The following is a 14,701-nucleotide window of genomic DNA, read 5'->3' as shown; positions in this document are numbered from 1 at the left end:
TGTCTTGGGAAGCTCTTGGTTGGCATCAGAGTGCTGCATTCCCCACTAATTATTTTTCTTTGCATCTTTAAATTCTATTGATATTTGCTGAAAACCTAGCTTTTTAAATTTTTTTTAAATCTCCATCTAGAAATACTATATCTTAGTTTCTTTGTCTCGTGTATTTGAGTTTTCTCACTCCAGCTGCTGGGTAGCAATGAGTAGTTAAAAGATGAGTCTCTGTTTTCCTCTGTCACAAGCATCACTGCTTTTAAAGGGCAGCCCAGAATACTTCAGTGATTTTTTTTCCCCAGATTAAAGTGAAATGCTTTCAGCAAGTGTTTGGAAACATGTAGCAGATGAGCATAAGCAGCCCCCTTTCAGACAGCACTCTTGTGTTTCTCACAAATTACAAGTCCTCTTGTAGACTGATAACAGATGGAGCTTTCTAAGAAATATTTTTCATCTTTGATACTTCAGGCCTTGGTAGAGTTTGCCTGAGTTTAGCCTTTGGAATTGATGTAATTTTAGAGAGGCAGAAAATATTCCCTTGCTGGGGAGAGGAGAACACATTTGCTGGTATGAGAGAGGTTCCATTTTGTTTTAACTACATCACAGATCAACAATGAGACCATTTCACTTGTTGACTTTGTTTCTGGGTTAGTTTTTTGTTGTATTTGCACATGGGGAGAGTTTCATTCTGTGGGAATTGACACTTTTAGCCACTGAGCACTGCAGCATTAACAGAACTTGCATGTGAGTTTCACATACTGTACTATAATTAAAGCTCTACAAATGCTAAGGTTTAAATCAGAGCTGACTAATCATATTTAATTTAAATGTCTTAATGGCTATATTTTTAATAGAACAAGGGTACATTAGCTAATCCAGGTTTTCTTCCTACGGGGAGAGGTGTGTCAAAATTTCTAAGGCTTTGATCCTAAAAAGGCACATTAACTCATAGATTAATTGAGTCAGTTAATAATTCCTCTGAAGTCAGTAATAATATTACTTGCTTGTAATTTTCTTCGCATTGAAAGTGTTGATTTATCTCAGGATTACCTGTAAAGTACCTTTTTTTGCAGCAAAATAAAACCATTTTGGTGGGACTTGATTACTTCCTGAGCCTCTGACTCTTAGGGTGACAACAACATTTCTGCATTTTGCTTTTGTGTTGGGAATAGCATATTCAAAGAACCCAACCACTTCCCAGCCTGTGTGAGAATTAATTCCATCCAGAGCAAAGTAGGACATGATTTACATCCCTGGAGATAATGAAATTACTGAGTGTATTTAAACCACACTAAATGAGGGCAAGTTTTGGCTTTAATTTTGGATTCCACCTAAGAGAATTGTCTTCTTTCCTTTCTCCCCAAAATGAAAGAGGATTTGAACTTTATCAAGGGCTCTTTTAAGGCATACCATGAACACCAAGCAGTTTTAGGGATAATTATAAGGCAGGAATAATTACAAAGTATTTTGAATTGTGAAATATTTTAACTGCCATCAGTTTTGCCAAATCAGCATCTTTGAGGAGTTATAAAATGTTGAAAAATCACAAAAACTCTGAAGTTCCTTGCCTAAAGCACTCCTTTTCTTATAATGACTCAGTGAATGGGAAACTGGAATGAAGTTTGTGAAAATGTTAATATATAAAAATACACTTGAAGTTTGATGCTGCATCTGGTTTTCAAATCATCCTTAGGTTCAACAGTTTCTCTTCCACGATATTAGTACAGAGCTGCTTTTGAAAGAGGCAATCATTGGGTCTTTACAAGGTACATACATATTTATGGCACCTCATTAAGCTGATTTGTGATGCATTGCTTCAATACCCACTGCATTTTATGGCTAACTTTTAAATTCCTTACCAAAAAAGCTTTTTAAATGGAGCTCTGATTTTTTTCCCCCCTTACAATCAGCACAAAACAGCAGCAGGAACAAGTCCAGCCCACACAGTGGTTAGGATTGTTAACTGATGTCTCATTTCTGACTGGACTGCATGGAAAGACCTCAGGATTCAATCGTTTGGAATTGTAGCACAAGTGACATTCAGACAGAAAAACAGATAAAGATTCACTGTTAAATATACAGAAGAAGGAAAGTATGAAAACCAATTTGCTTTCATAAGCTCTGAGCTCTATCTTTGGCTCCAGACCTCTCAATAAGAAGGGAATAAATCCATGTGAAAACTGAGCTTGTTACAGCTGTGCTGTCCTGCAGCTTTGCTCACTCCTTGTATTTCCAGCTGCTGCTCTCAGCTTCTTCTTCATGGAGATATCCCAGAAATATCCAAACACTGGGAAAAGTTGGGCTTTTAAAATGTCTGTGTCTCCTATGACTTCACAGCTGTCCCCAAACATAGAAGGGGAAATAACTGCCATTAGTTTCTCTTATCTATCATCAAATGTTGACTTCTTTAATGAGATTAATTAGTCATTTAGAGGTTTAACAGATTAATTAGATGCTATCTTATTTTAATTTTCTGTGTGCTAATGAATATTTTATATGATGCTTTTGTTTAAAGTGATATTAACATCTCTCACACTTCAGGCATTATTTCATTAATTCAGTTTTCTGTCACATTATGAATGACTTTCAATCAACTGTGTTCACATGGAGCTCTTTTCTTCCCTATCTGTTAAATCATACCCAGACAGGCTTTTATACCAGACACCAAGAATTATCCAGGGGCTCTATCCATAGTTTTGTTTCAGTAAATTCAGTTTTATTTAGAGATAAATTCAGTTTTATCTACATCCATCCAATTCTGAATCCCCGCCTGCAGGGGCCACAGACTCCTGCCCTGTTTTCTCAAACGAGCTTTGTTAGATCCTTGTTTTGAAAATGTCTCTCCTCTTCAAAACATATGTAGCTCTGGCTTAAAGTTGCATTCAAGCATATCAAATATTCAGGAATGTATCTCTGAGAACATAGTCAAAGGTGTTAACCTCCCAATAAATCAACAGGAACTGCATGGAGCTCATGAAATGTGAATAACTTCTGAAATATTTAGATTACCTTCCAAAAAACACAGGAAAAATGTGGCTGTGAAGGGAGAGTGGAAAGGCTACTGTTCCATTTTCTCACGTGAGGACATAAATTCCAGAGCAGCCAGTCTTTTTACGCTGAGAAAATTCTAGAGGTTTAATCTACAAATTACTGTATTTTTTATTACCAAGTCAGCAACGCACAACACTCATTATCTGAGTCCTTCCACTGAGTATTTATTGTTATTACAGCACATTTACAAAACTGCTTAATTACTTATTTGACAAATACATAAAATATTAAAGGGAATTCTTGCTGTCCTCCAAATGTCAGCAGATTGTTCCCTCGTGTTCCCCAAAGCCAGGAGTGCTGATGAAGCTGTTTTATTTCTCAGGGTGGCAGGAGGGACAGGAGCACCTCCAGCACTCTGTCCTGGCATTGGCCACCAACAGATTTGATGCTCCTTTATTCCACATGTAAGGAGTAAAATTCCCACTCAACCCTTCCATTTTTAGGGGTGAGAGAGTGGTTCTTAGCATAGCACAGAGCCTTCTGATACAGAATGAAAACTACTTAATTAGGAGAATATAATTTCCTGCCAGCCTTTCGTAGGCAGATGGATGTCGCTGTTGAACCGCTAGCAGAGAAAAGAAGTCCAGGCTCTAAGTGTGGCATCAAGAAGAAACTTTTATTATTTAATTCCAACTTATATAGACTTTTCAAAGGTCACCCAGATTGGTCAGTTTGAAACCTCCCCCTAGGCCTGATTGGCCAGGCCCGAACTGTCCATATCTTGAGAAACTGTTTTAATAACATCCAAACTTTATCTTTGTTTATAAAACACAGGAAGAAGAGAGAAAGAATTCTCACGGGAAAGGTCTGTGCTAGCCACAGGTGGATGACTTTTTAATTCTCTCAGTTTCAAGATTCTTTTAAACTGCAAATGACTGCAACAGGTGGAAATGGAGTGAGGATGGTGTCGTGTTTCACCTTGAAGCTGTGCATGCAGACTCTTCATGCTTCTCTCAAAACAGCACATGAACAAACTGCAGCTACTGCTAACAGCAGATTAATGTAAAAAGTACCATGTTGAAAGTAGCTTTCCAAAAGCACTTGAGTAATGTATCATATTATCCCATTGTAGTACTCTTGGCATTAAATTCAAATATATTAACATCAGGATGAAACCATGAGTTAAGGTTTTGCATAAAAGAGAGAAAAGACAATTCCAGGGAAAAAGATGAGTTCTAGCCACAGGCAAGAAGTCCTGAGGAGCTGAACAGGTTATTCTCATGATCTCTGTTGCTTCCATCCTAGTGTTTTCATCAGTGCCCTTCATCATGCTTTGCTTTTACTGAATTGTTTTCTGTGATGAACATAATTTTTTCCAGCATTCATGATTTTGAATATTTGAGCATTTTTTTCTGTGCAGTTTACTCCTTAGGGTGTGTAAAGGAGCCTTTGCTTTAGGAGGCATATTTCTTAAAACACTTCTTTGAGGTATGAGAGAAGCTCTTCCTCTAATTCCTGCAAAAATGGGTCTAAACCACATTCCTTATATTGCAGGCAAGTGCTCTCAGAGGGTTATAGGTAATCATTGCAGAGAACTTTGAAATAGCTGCAGGGGTTTGTAAAATTAATTAAGTACTCGCTGATTTGGAATGAAGATATCCACAATTAACTTTCCAGCCTACAGGTTGGAGTGCTCTCAGGGCAATGCAGAGATTTGAGTCTGAGATCCATCTCAAAGATAGAGGGAATATTGAATCACATGTGCAGTGGAATAGCTCCAGCAGAAAAAAGATATAGGATTTACCTAATTCACTCTGCTCTTTAACCGTCAGTTTCCTGATGTCAGAGAGTTTGGGTCAGATGAGGTAGAGGAGAAAACATAAGCCAAATTATATTTAATATTAAATATAAAATATTAAGATAAAATATTTAAACTTTATATTTTGATATTTTATATTATTGATATTTTATATTTAAATATTACTTATTTGTTGCTGAAGGAGATGAAAAGACAGTCTTTGCTAGTCCTGGCAGATACTCCCTGAACCAGGCATTTATTCTACACCAAGAGCCACCAAAACTCAGCATTGCTTGTGGAGCTGCATTTTGTCCAAAGCCTGGAGTCAGTAATTTAAGGAGCTACTATTTCTTTTATAGGTGGCATTAATCTGACAACTTTACCTCAAGGCAGAATGCAATATTGTTTTCAGTCCAGTTTCTGATGGTTGAAGATTTGCCATTACAGAAAGTAGCGCAAAGGGAGACAAATAAATGCCAATTTTGATGGCTGCTTCAAGAAAAATGTGAGGACTGACCAACCCCTTCCTCCTTCCTCATTTTTAGCATTGCACAGATTGAGCAGATCCAGAGAGAAAAGACAATTCTTTTGAAAATAGAAAAATTGGCAGTGATTTAATGTGGAGACTTGAGGGATGCCAGGCTGAGGTATTTCTCAGGACCGTCCTGGCTCTGACCAAGAGGATTCTCCATCAGCCCAGGAGAAGGAAGATCAAGAGGTCAGATTTTCTTCCCCTCTGGAGTTATTTCTTTATCCCTTTTCTGCAGTCTGAAGTTCTCTGGGCTGCAATGAACTCTTTTTTGGGTTTTTTTTACATCAAAGGGTTTTAATGCTCTTGCTTGTCAGCTCCTTATGCAGCTCTGTAGATTTCAGGAATTCATGCCCTGGTCTCTCTTCTGAGTTGGATTTAAGCTCCTCAGTGGGGAACAGAACCCTTTTCCAAGGGGTTGTGTTGAAAGGGAAGACTGGAAATTTGGGGCAGTTTAACAAAAATACCTCAGTTTTCCTCATATATCACAAAATTAGCCATTGAGTCATTAGCTCTTTCAAATGTTATTAGAAAATTCATACATTATCAATGTAATCAAGTCTCTGCTGTCCTTGTGATGGATGCAGTGGAGTTAAGTATTGTTATTAAAAGTGGATGAATCTGTATGGATTGTTCTGTGCTAGCAATAACATCACAAAGTGCAAAGAAATCAAACCCACCCTGAAATTGATACACCCCTGAGTGCATTGCCTCACAACTTTCCCTCCTTAAAATCCCTGCTCACACAGTGGGTAGTCCCCAAGTTAGGTTAATTTATGTGTTTCAGTGGTTTAAAAACATGTCAGATAATGAGACACTGATCAGATTCAAAGAAGCCCCAGAACCAGAGGCATCTAAGAGTTATTTTAGAAAACAGAGTTAGAAACATAATTACAAGACAGACTAATGAACAGCACCTCTTCAATTTCCCTGTGGCCCTTGGTAAGAAATTAAATCAAGTTTCTACTGGATGAGCATGGCTGAACTGTTAGAAATGGTGGAAAGATTAAAGTGTTATCATCTAAACAATATATACATCAGGAACAGAAAATAAAACAACAGAAAGCCATTGTGATGACAAGAAATGAGAAATTTAATGGGTTGCAGAAACCCCAACAGCTAGAATTGGTACTAGAAAGAGCCAGTCAGGAGTTTATTTGGAATGAATAACTGAAATTTTGGGACTTGCATGAGAATAGGTTTCTGTGATGTTTAAAGAGCAGTAATTGTGAAGCTGTTTCAAATGCTGAGCACCACTAACCTTCCTGGGCCTTGGTTTTGATGGGGAGCTGATCACCTCCATGTTAGCTCTTCTGAGACCTCTTAATTTATAAACATGAGAATGGAAAAAAATGGGTAGTTAATTCTTCTGTCTGCTGAAATTTAGATTCATGTAAAATAAGGGTGTTTGTATCAATGCTTCTTCCCTGTTTTCTATAAAAAGCCCAAAGCAACACAGAGATGTTTGAGCAAAGAAGTGGAATAGAAGTCTTGTGGACATCTTCAGGTCCCAATCCCTTGTTTTTCTGCAATCTCAATATCTCTCTGAGTTCTGTTTTGTTCAACTAAATCAGTTTATTTTCTCAATACAATGATTGTCAGCATTCAGGATCCCTCTATTTCTGGAGTGAAAGGCAAAGCCAGCAATCAGATTGTGGAACTTTTCCAAATATGCCTAGAGGGCCCTCTTTGAAAGAGCATGAATCTTCAGCAAACAACTTGTTGTTGTATTAAACGATGCTGCAGACACTTGCTGCACAAAATCAGAGGGAAGAAATGTCAGCCTTGTAGCAGATATCTTTTTTTAGCAGACTGGGTCCCTATTTATATTATGGGTTGGTGGAAACCCACAGACTTCAATGCTAAAGAGATTTTCCTCTCACATCCTTTGCTTAATTTAGTAATCTTAAAATAAAGTACCTTTTTTCTCCAAGGCATTTACAACCTTCTTATAATGACATTGCTACAGCTAACTCTCTTTTCTTCTCCCTTGTGGGCAATTTTAAATTTTTTTTTTTTTTTTAAGCTTGAAGTTTTCTTTCTCCAGCAGCTGTTCAATTCCTGTTTAGGAATATGTTCTCTGTCTTCAGCAACAAGCTTAGGAAAATCAATATTCCAGCATTTATCACAAGTTATGGAAGAAAAACCCTTAATCAAAGACATTTAGGCACCCATGTGAAGGTTACCCAGCACATGGTGATGGATGACCCTTCCCAGATTCCACAGCTCACCTCTATCACACAGTGATAAGCCTGCCCATCTTATAAAGATATGAATGATGGAGCCTGTTCCATTGCAGTTAATATCTCCCTGAGAGATGGGCCTGGTGGGGGAAAAATGATACACTTCTGAACTTTTGTGAAACAATAAAATTGATCCATTTTCGAGCCAGCGTTTCCTGCGGCGCTAATTCCTGAGCAATTTATTTTCGCTGATGAAATCTGCTGTCTGGCAGATCTGGGCAGGACAGCACAATCTGCAGATGGAGCACAAACTCTGCAGAATCTGATGGAATTTGAATTAATGAGTTAAATGCTGCCTGGTTGTGTTCCCTTGCAGAATTCAGCCTTTCCCAATCCCAGGAACACGACAATCAAGGGGAACAGGATTGTATGGATGTTACTGGTTCAGCTGGGGAGGGGGAAATCACTCTTTTTGGGATGAAAAGAGAAAGTTTCTGCTGTGAAAAGCAATTCAAAGGCATCAGCTCCAAGTCACTCTGTAACTAACATTTGCCCAGTGCTCTGTAACCAACTCAGTCAGAATCTGTAAGTTAAAACTAAACTTCTTCAAGCTTACTGAGGGGGAAAGGGAGCAAAAAGAAAGAGCTGCAGCAGTATCCATGTGTGAAAATACTGTGCCTGGGGGTGAAACATCACCTCTGGAGTGATCTCTGAGTCTGAACACAGAAGGGTGGACAGATCCTTTTGGAGAAGAAAAGGCACAGACCTGAAAATGGGAATTCCTGAATAAATACTGGGAAAGATTGAAGTCCTGCAGCTGCAGTGTTTGCACCTGCAGTGATTCCTTGGGCACACAGACTGTGCTCTGCCCCACCCTCAGTGCCTTTGGTGGAGAGCATTTTTAGCTGTAATGTGTATTTGAGGAGCTGCTTCACCAGCAGCAATCTCACCCTTGCAGGGTAGAAACATCAAAAGTTACATTTATATGCTATTTAAGAAGTCCCCTTTGCTCCTAGATCCCCTCTATCAGGATTTCTAGATCCTGTTCTCTCAGAATAGGTACAGGGAGATGGGAGCTGAGGTTACCCATAAACTGCTGTGACATTTCAGTCCCTGGCTCTCTACAGCACAGGAACAGACAATGAGATTTCCCCAAACCTGCATTCAGATTTTTGCAAAATTAAGGAAATAACATGAGGTGTTTCTGTCAGGTTTTTGGGCCTTGATTGGAATTCAAAACAGGACTCAACATGATGTCCCCTGAATTTGCAAGCTGTTCTTCAGTTTCTTCCTGTTAGCTTAACAAAATGCCATAGAACGAAAACTGAAAGCTAAAATATCCCTCAGCCCATATGCCTAATTTTTACACTGAAGATTTATGTGTGAGCTTAACTTCATAATTATCCTGTTTAAGGGCACTGCTGGATTTCTAAATTAAGACTGATGGCATAGGTGAACAACTAAAGGTCATTCCTCGATGCATTAGCTCTTTGTTGATGAACAATTTAACACAAAACCACTTAGTGTTTAGCATGAAACCTTTTTCTTGAAAATCACATCCCACTGCCTGTCTTTATAAATATTAATTCCCAACATGCATGTGCTTTGTGTAGGTCCTGACAGCCTCTGTATGGTACTGACAAGCTAGTCAAAAAGAGAGAAGTACAAAAAAACAAAGGTGGTGAAGTTTACCCCAAGATGTGAAAGGGCATTAAGACACACATTTAAATATAGAATTCTGCTGAGCTGCAGAGCATAAGGATCAAGTTGAAGAACAATTAGAGGAAAATGGGACAGTCGGCAGTATAATCAGATCTTAAAATTCACATTTCAGGTGGGAATCCTTCTAAAAGGGCTTGGGATAAGAAAAAACTAAAGATAAAAAAATTAGAATAATCAAATCAAAGCGGCCAAACAAAATCCCTTCAAACCTAAAATCAAATTATGGTTAAACAGTTTCTGGAGAAGAACAGTTTCAGGGACTACCTGCAGAGTCTTTGAAATGGGAAAGTAGAACTGGCAAAGGGATGCAGCAAGAGGCATTGCCAAATGAATGGAAATTGAGGTTGGAAGAATGCATGTGTTCATTAGCAGGAAATCAAGAGAGATTTCAGAATATCTGCTCTGTTCTGTGAGGACCTAAGGCAAAACCTTCCAAGCAAATCAAGAAGTACTGAACTATGTGGGACCCAAAGGGGCAAAGGTACTTGGGAGGGTGAACTGCAGAGCTGAAGGAATTGCCAGGGAAATCTGAGGAAATATCAGAGCTGATAAATAGGACCAGCTCTGCTTTCAGGTATTGCACACAATTCCTGGCCAAGCTGGGGATCCTGCAGGAAGTCCCAGATTATCAGTGGACAGAAAGCCACAAATCCTGCTGGGATGGGACCATCCTAAGGAAATTCTGAGCCTTGTAAAAATATTGTTTTAGAGGGAAATTATTCCCCCAATTCCTATGGAAAAAAAAGGACAAGAATTTGCATTTCTCCAGCTAGCACCATGCTAAAAGCTGATGTGATTATCAGTATGGTGGCCTCTTCTTCCCACCTGCTTTGTTTATTTATTACTCTCTTTATTTGTAGACCTGAAATTGAGTGTGATGGGAAGGGGCAGAGGTTTGTTTTCCTCTTCATATGATTATAATACATCACTGTCCACTGGAGTCCAACACACCTGAGCTTGAATTACAGCCACTCAGTCCAAGCAGCAAATAATTCAAATAAGAAATCTTTACTGAGATTATCCTTGTATGAAAAGGTAACTCACTGTGTATCATAGACATGGTAGAACCTCCTGACTTACTGTCTTTTCTTAGGTGTTTTGCTTTTATACTGCAAATGCAGACATGCAAATCTGATTTCAGTGATTAGGAGATCTGCCTGCTCTGCTTGGCTTCTATGAAGTCCCTGACTCTGCCAACTCTCAAAAGAATTTGCAGCTTAGAAACAGTAAGCTGCAAATTCTGTAAAACATTTATCTTGATTCAGGGAGATCTATAGCCTCTGTACAAGTGTATGCTGCAGGAAAATTTTTACAGAGCTGGATCATTAATTTGAACCAAAGAAAAATTATATCAGAAGGTATGGAGGTATTTTTCAAAACAGGAATAGGTAAATATTGGTAAAACTATCAGAGGCCATGCATTTCAACTCTAAACATAATGCTGGTGTTCATCTGTCTGCTAAGACTGTACAAGGAGCTCCCAGCTGAAGAGATCAAAAGGGTTTTATTTGATTGACCTTTAAAAAAATATTTTCTTTTGGTGCTATCCACATTGTTGTGTGTCAATACTGAAAAGCTATAGCCAGATTTGTTGGATTATGCTTTCAATTGGATCTCTGCAATAAATCTTGTCCTTTCTGATTTTGGTTCTCATTTCCTGCTTTGTGCACTTTGGTTACAAGAGACTAAATCTACATTCTATATTAATGTGTGTACACAATAATAAGGCCTTGAATACATCTTTATTAAACTCTGCAGTTCATTAATAAAACAAAATCCAGTTACTTTATTTACATTAAATTATATGTTGTTCTACTCCTATGTGTTTTTAGCTCCACATGCAGAATATAGAATATTCTCCAGGAATTTGGCCAGTGAACTTTGGCTATGGCAGTCATTTTTAGTATTATTCCAAAGCATTGTTTCTATCTCATTGACAAATTGATGCCATTACTGAGGGCTAAGTTGGCTATATAAACTTATGTACTTTCATTTGAGCAACAGAAATGTAAACCAGCCTAGAACAACATGGTGTTGAATTTATAGATTTTTTTTTTTTAGGTTCACCATCACACCCCAGGAAGCAAGTTAATAACTTTACCAGTTTATAATTTAGCTACTGAAAGAAAACATAATCAGGTAAAACAGAAGTTAGCTGGTAATGGAATACAGGGATCAAAGCATTCTGTGCTTACAATAATAAGAAAGCTTACTTTAAACCTTTTGCTTGATAGCACAGAAGTGATATTTCAAAGCTGTTCTCAGACTACAGAAATCTCGAGCATGCTGCAGCAACTATTGTATTTTTCTTTGTCTACAGCATAGTTACAGCATAGTTAAGGCTGGAAGCAAAGATTTTCCCTGAAACATTATTTGTAATTTTCCACTGCACTTCAGGAAATTGTAGTGCTCCTTGCATTTATTTCTTTTGATCATCCCACAGGGAGTTTGAACAGCTGTTGCACAAACAAAATCAGCTAATATGTCCATCAAACACTACCCATTTTCACAACATTTTTTAATGGCAATCAAGCTGCATAAAAATTTAAATACTTCCTGAATTTGAATATGTAGCTGTAGGTTTTATGCCTGGCTCTGCTGTGAGGTGATCCAGGTCAGAATATCTTACCACCCCTTTAATGAAACATGTAATGATTTAATCTCTGTGTTAAAACCTCTTGTTATTTAGAAATTATTAATTGACATTTTCTGTGGTTATGAGATTGCCATACACAACATTTAAAAGCTTTACTACTCAGAATAAAGGCATTTTTGGGAATATCAGGGTGCATTTCCTTCACTGGGTTCATCCTCTCAAGGGTTTTTTTGGCTTGACCTCCTCCAGCTGTGAGTTCCCTCCTGCTCCTTTGAGCAAGATCAGTATTCATGCAGTTCTGCATGAACCATCAAACCAAAAATGTAACCTCCAAAAATTAAATGGTTTGGTTTTATTGAAATAGTGAAATAACTGAATGTACCCTGTGGGGCACAAAATACCAATAACTTTAGGGTGATTCTGTGGAAGCAGGATGAAGAGGAAGGATGGGATGTTCCTTCTGGGAACAGAATAGACTTGGATTGACCTCTTGTTCTCTTCTGAGATGGTTTTTGAGCATTTGCATGTTGGTTACTTTAAAAATATGGATTTGTGGCTCACAGACCTGTGGTCATCACATCAGGTGGCCTTCTTTGGACCTGAATATGAGAGAGCAATTTAGAATTTCTAGGCTGTGCACATTCTTGAGCACAGAGGTTATGATGTCATTTGGAGGGAAAAGTCTGATTCAAATGTATTTTCATATATTACAACTTCTTCCCTACTCTGTTCTACCATCACAAAGGGTTCTAAATATCTGTTTCTTTATCTGCTGATCCAATCCCTACATCCTTGCTGATCTTCCATTTCTACCTTTCAAGTGTAAATTATCCAAATGTACTTTTTTTTTTTTTCTTTTCCCCGAAATCTTCTCTATCTAAAACTTTAGGGATGTTCAAAATCTGGCAGACCATTCAAAACAAATTACTCCTGCTATGGTGGATTCCTGGACCTAACCCAAAATATCAGGGGGAAAAAAAAAAAGTTACCATTTGGATTTGTGGAAACAAGATTTAGTTGATGATAATGTAGTTTCTATGAGTATAATTTTGCATGCAAAGAGCAGTGAGTCAAGTTACGAAAGAGGTTTGAAAAATAATGAGATTTTGCCTCAACATATATTATTAATTCTGTAGATATTAATACTTGTTTTCAATAATTCATGACCTGCATTCATTTTGGTGGGATCCCAGTGTTTTCTGAGACAGTCTGGCAAGGGAGGGATGAATGCAACAGGAGCTCACATGTGGAAAATTATTGATTTTTGCAATATTGCAGACCTAAAATGCTAAGAGGAAAGCCAATATGTGAAGAACAGGAAAAAACCATTTGGAGCCTTTAGACAGTTCAATATGTAATTCTGGTAATATTAGAGTTTTTCAGCTCCAGTTTCTGTACTGATTTCTCAGAGCTGAGATTGCAGTTAGTTATTGGCTGTACTACAACTCTTTCTCTTCAGAGCTACATCCTCAATTGCATTTCTACACAATATCTTCTTGTCTTTTGCGAGAAAAGCTGTTGTTTTCTGCACGAGAAGTTTGTCAGAGTGAGTGAGGATGGCTGGAGCAGCAGGAGATGTAGATCAATCCAGGCCTGAGCACCAGGGAGTTCCCAAGGGCAGGGACTGGGAGCTTTCCCAGTGGGAAAGAACATCTTTCCCCTGGGCTGGAGCTGGCCCTGAGCCTCCTCCTCAGAGGGGATTTCTCAGGACTCTCTCACATTTCACCAGAAAATTCCCTTTTCTATTTAAAAGACAAACACTGAGAATTAGGCTTCAGGAATTTGTATGTCATGATCCAAATAAATTTATTTTCTCTTGCCTCCCCACCCCTCACTGCACTCTCCTGGACCATTCCACTCCAGGGCAGAGTCTATAACCCCTATAAAGGTGCCTGTGGTGAGAATACAAAAGAATCCAAGCTTCTGTGTTAAAAAAAAATTCATTATTTTTAAACCAGTGGCATAATTTATGAGTAGCTGTGGGACAGCAGGGTGAATTTTAGCATTACTCTCATGAAAGATGGATATGCTTCGTTCTGCCCATTCATCTTTTGAACATTGGCTCATTTTACCCTTTTACTTTCATGCTGTCAGGACTAAGGGAAAAATGCTATTCTGGAAAAGCAGAATCAAAGGGAATTAGGTAATTCTTAGGCATTGCCAGGTTGGAATGAAGGGCTTTTCAAGGACCATCGACATATGAATAGGATTACCTTGGATGCACTGGTGACCAGACATATTTTTAGCCTTTGGCAGCCGAGAATGGAACCTCTGCAAACAGCATGACTGCCACTCAGAATGTGAGGATTACTTTACAGAACATTGCAGAGGGGGAGCTGAAAGTTTTGGAGAAGGGGAGAAGGAGATGGGCAGTCTCAAATATTTAATTTTGGATTTTTCCCTTCTGATTTAAGGATCATGAAATAACACCTTCCAAATGAGTCATAAATAAAAGTCTGCCCAGGGCCTCTGGCCATTTGTGTTGCATTGATTTTGAGAGGAAGAGGCTGATGCTCATTTGGGTCAGGCTGGGGGTCCTGGTGAGAATTTGGGGCTGTGAACTGAGCAGCAAGTTCTGAGCAGCAGTGACTGCCAACAATTTAAACCTGAAATGGTGTCTCTGCCAGAGGAGAGACTGGCTGGTGTTAAAAGTGGCAATCTTCAAAAGGAATTTTAGCTCTCTTTTGGAACTCTACCTCCTTTTACAGCGACATTTAATCATTCTCACTGACTTGTGAACTAACCTTTGTATGCTTAAAACGTCTGAGATCTGCTAAAATCTGTGACAAAGCAGATTTCTCTAGGCTTGACTGTATATTCTATCAAGAGGTTGTAAGTCAGCTTGAAGAATCTCTTCCAAATGCAATGTCACTCCTAGAGCCAAAAGTTCA

Source organism: Lichenostomus cassidix, chromosome 6 (assembly GCF_008360975.1).
Source record: "Lichenostomus cassidix isolate B80296 chromosome 6, HeHo_3.0, whole genome shotgun sequence".
NCBI classification, from domain to species: domain Eukaryota; kingdom Metazoa; phylum Chordata; class Aves; order Passeriformes; family Meliphagidae; genus Lichenostomus; species Lichenostomus cassidix.
This window is presented reverse-complemented; position numbering follows the sequence as displayed.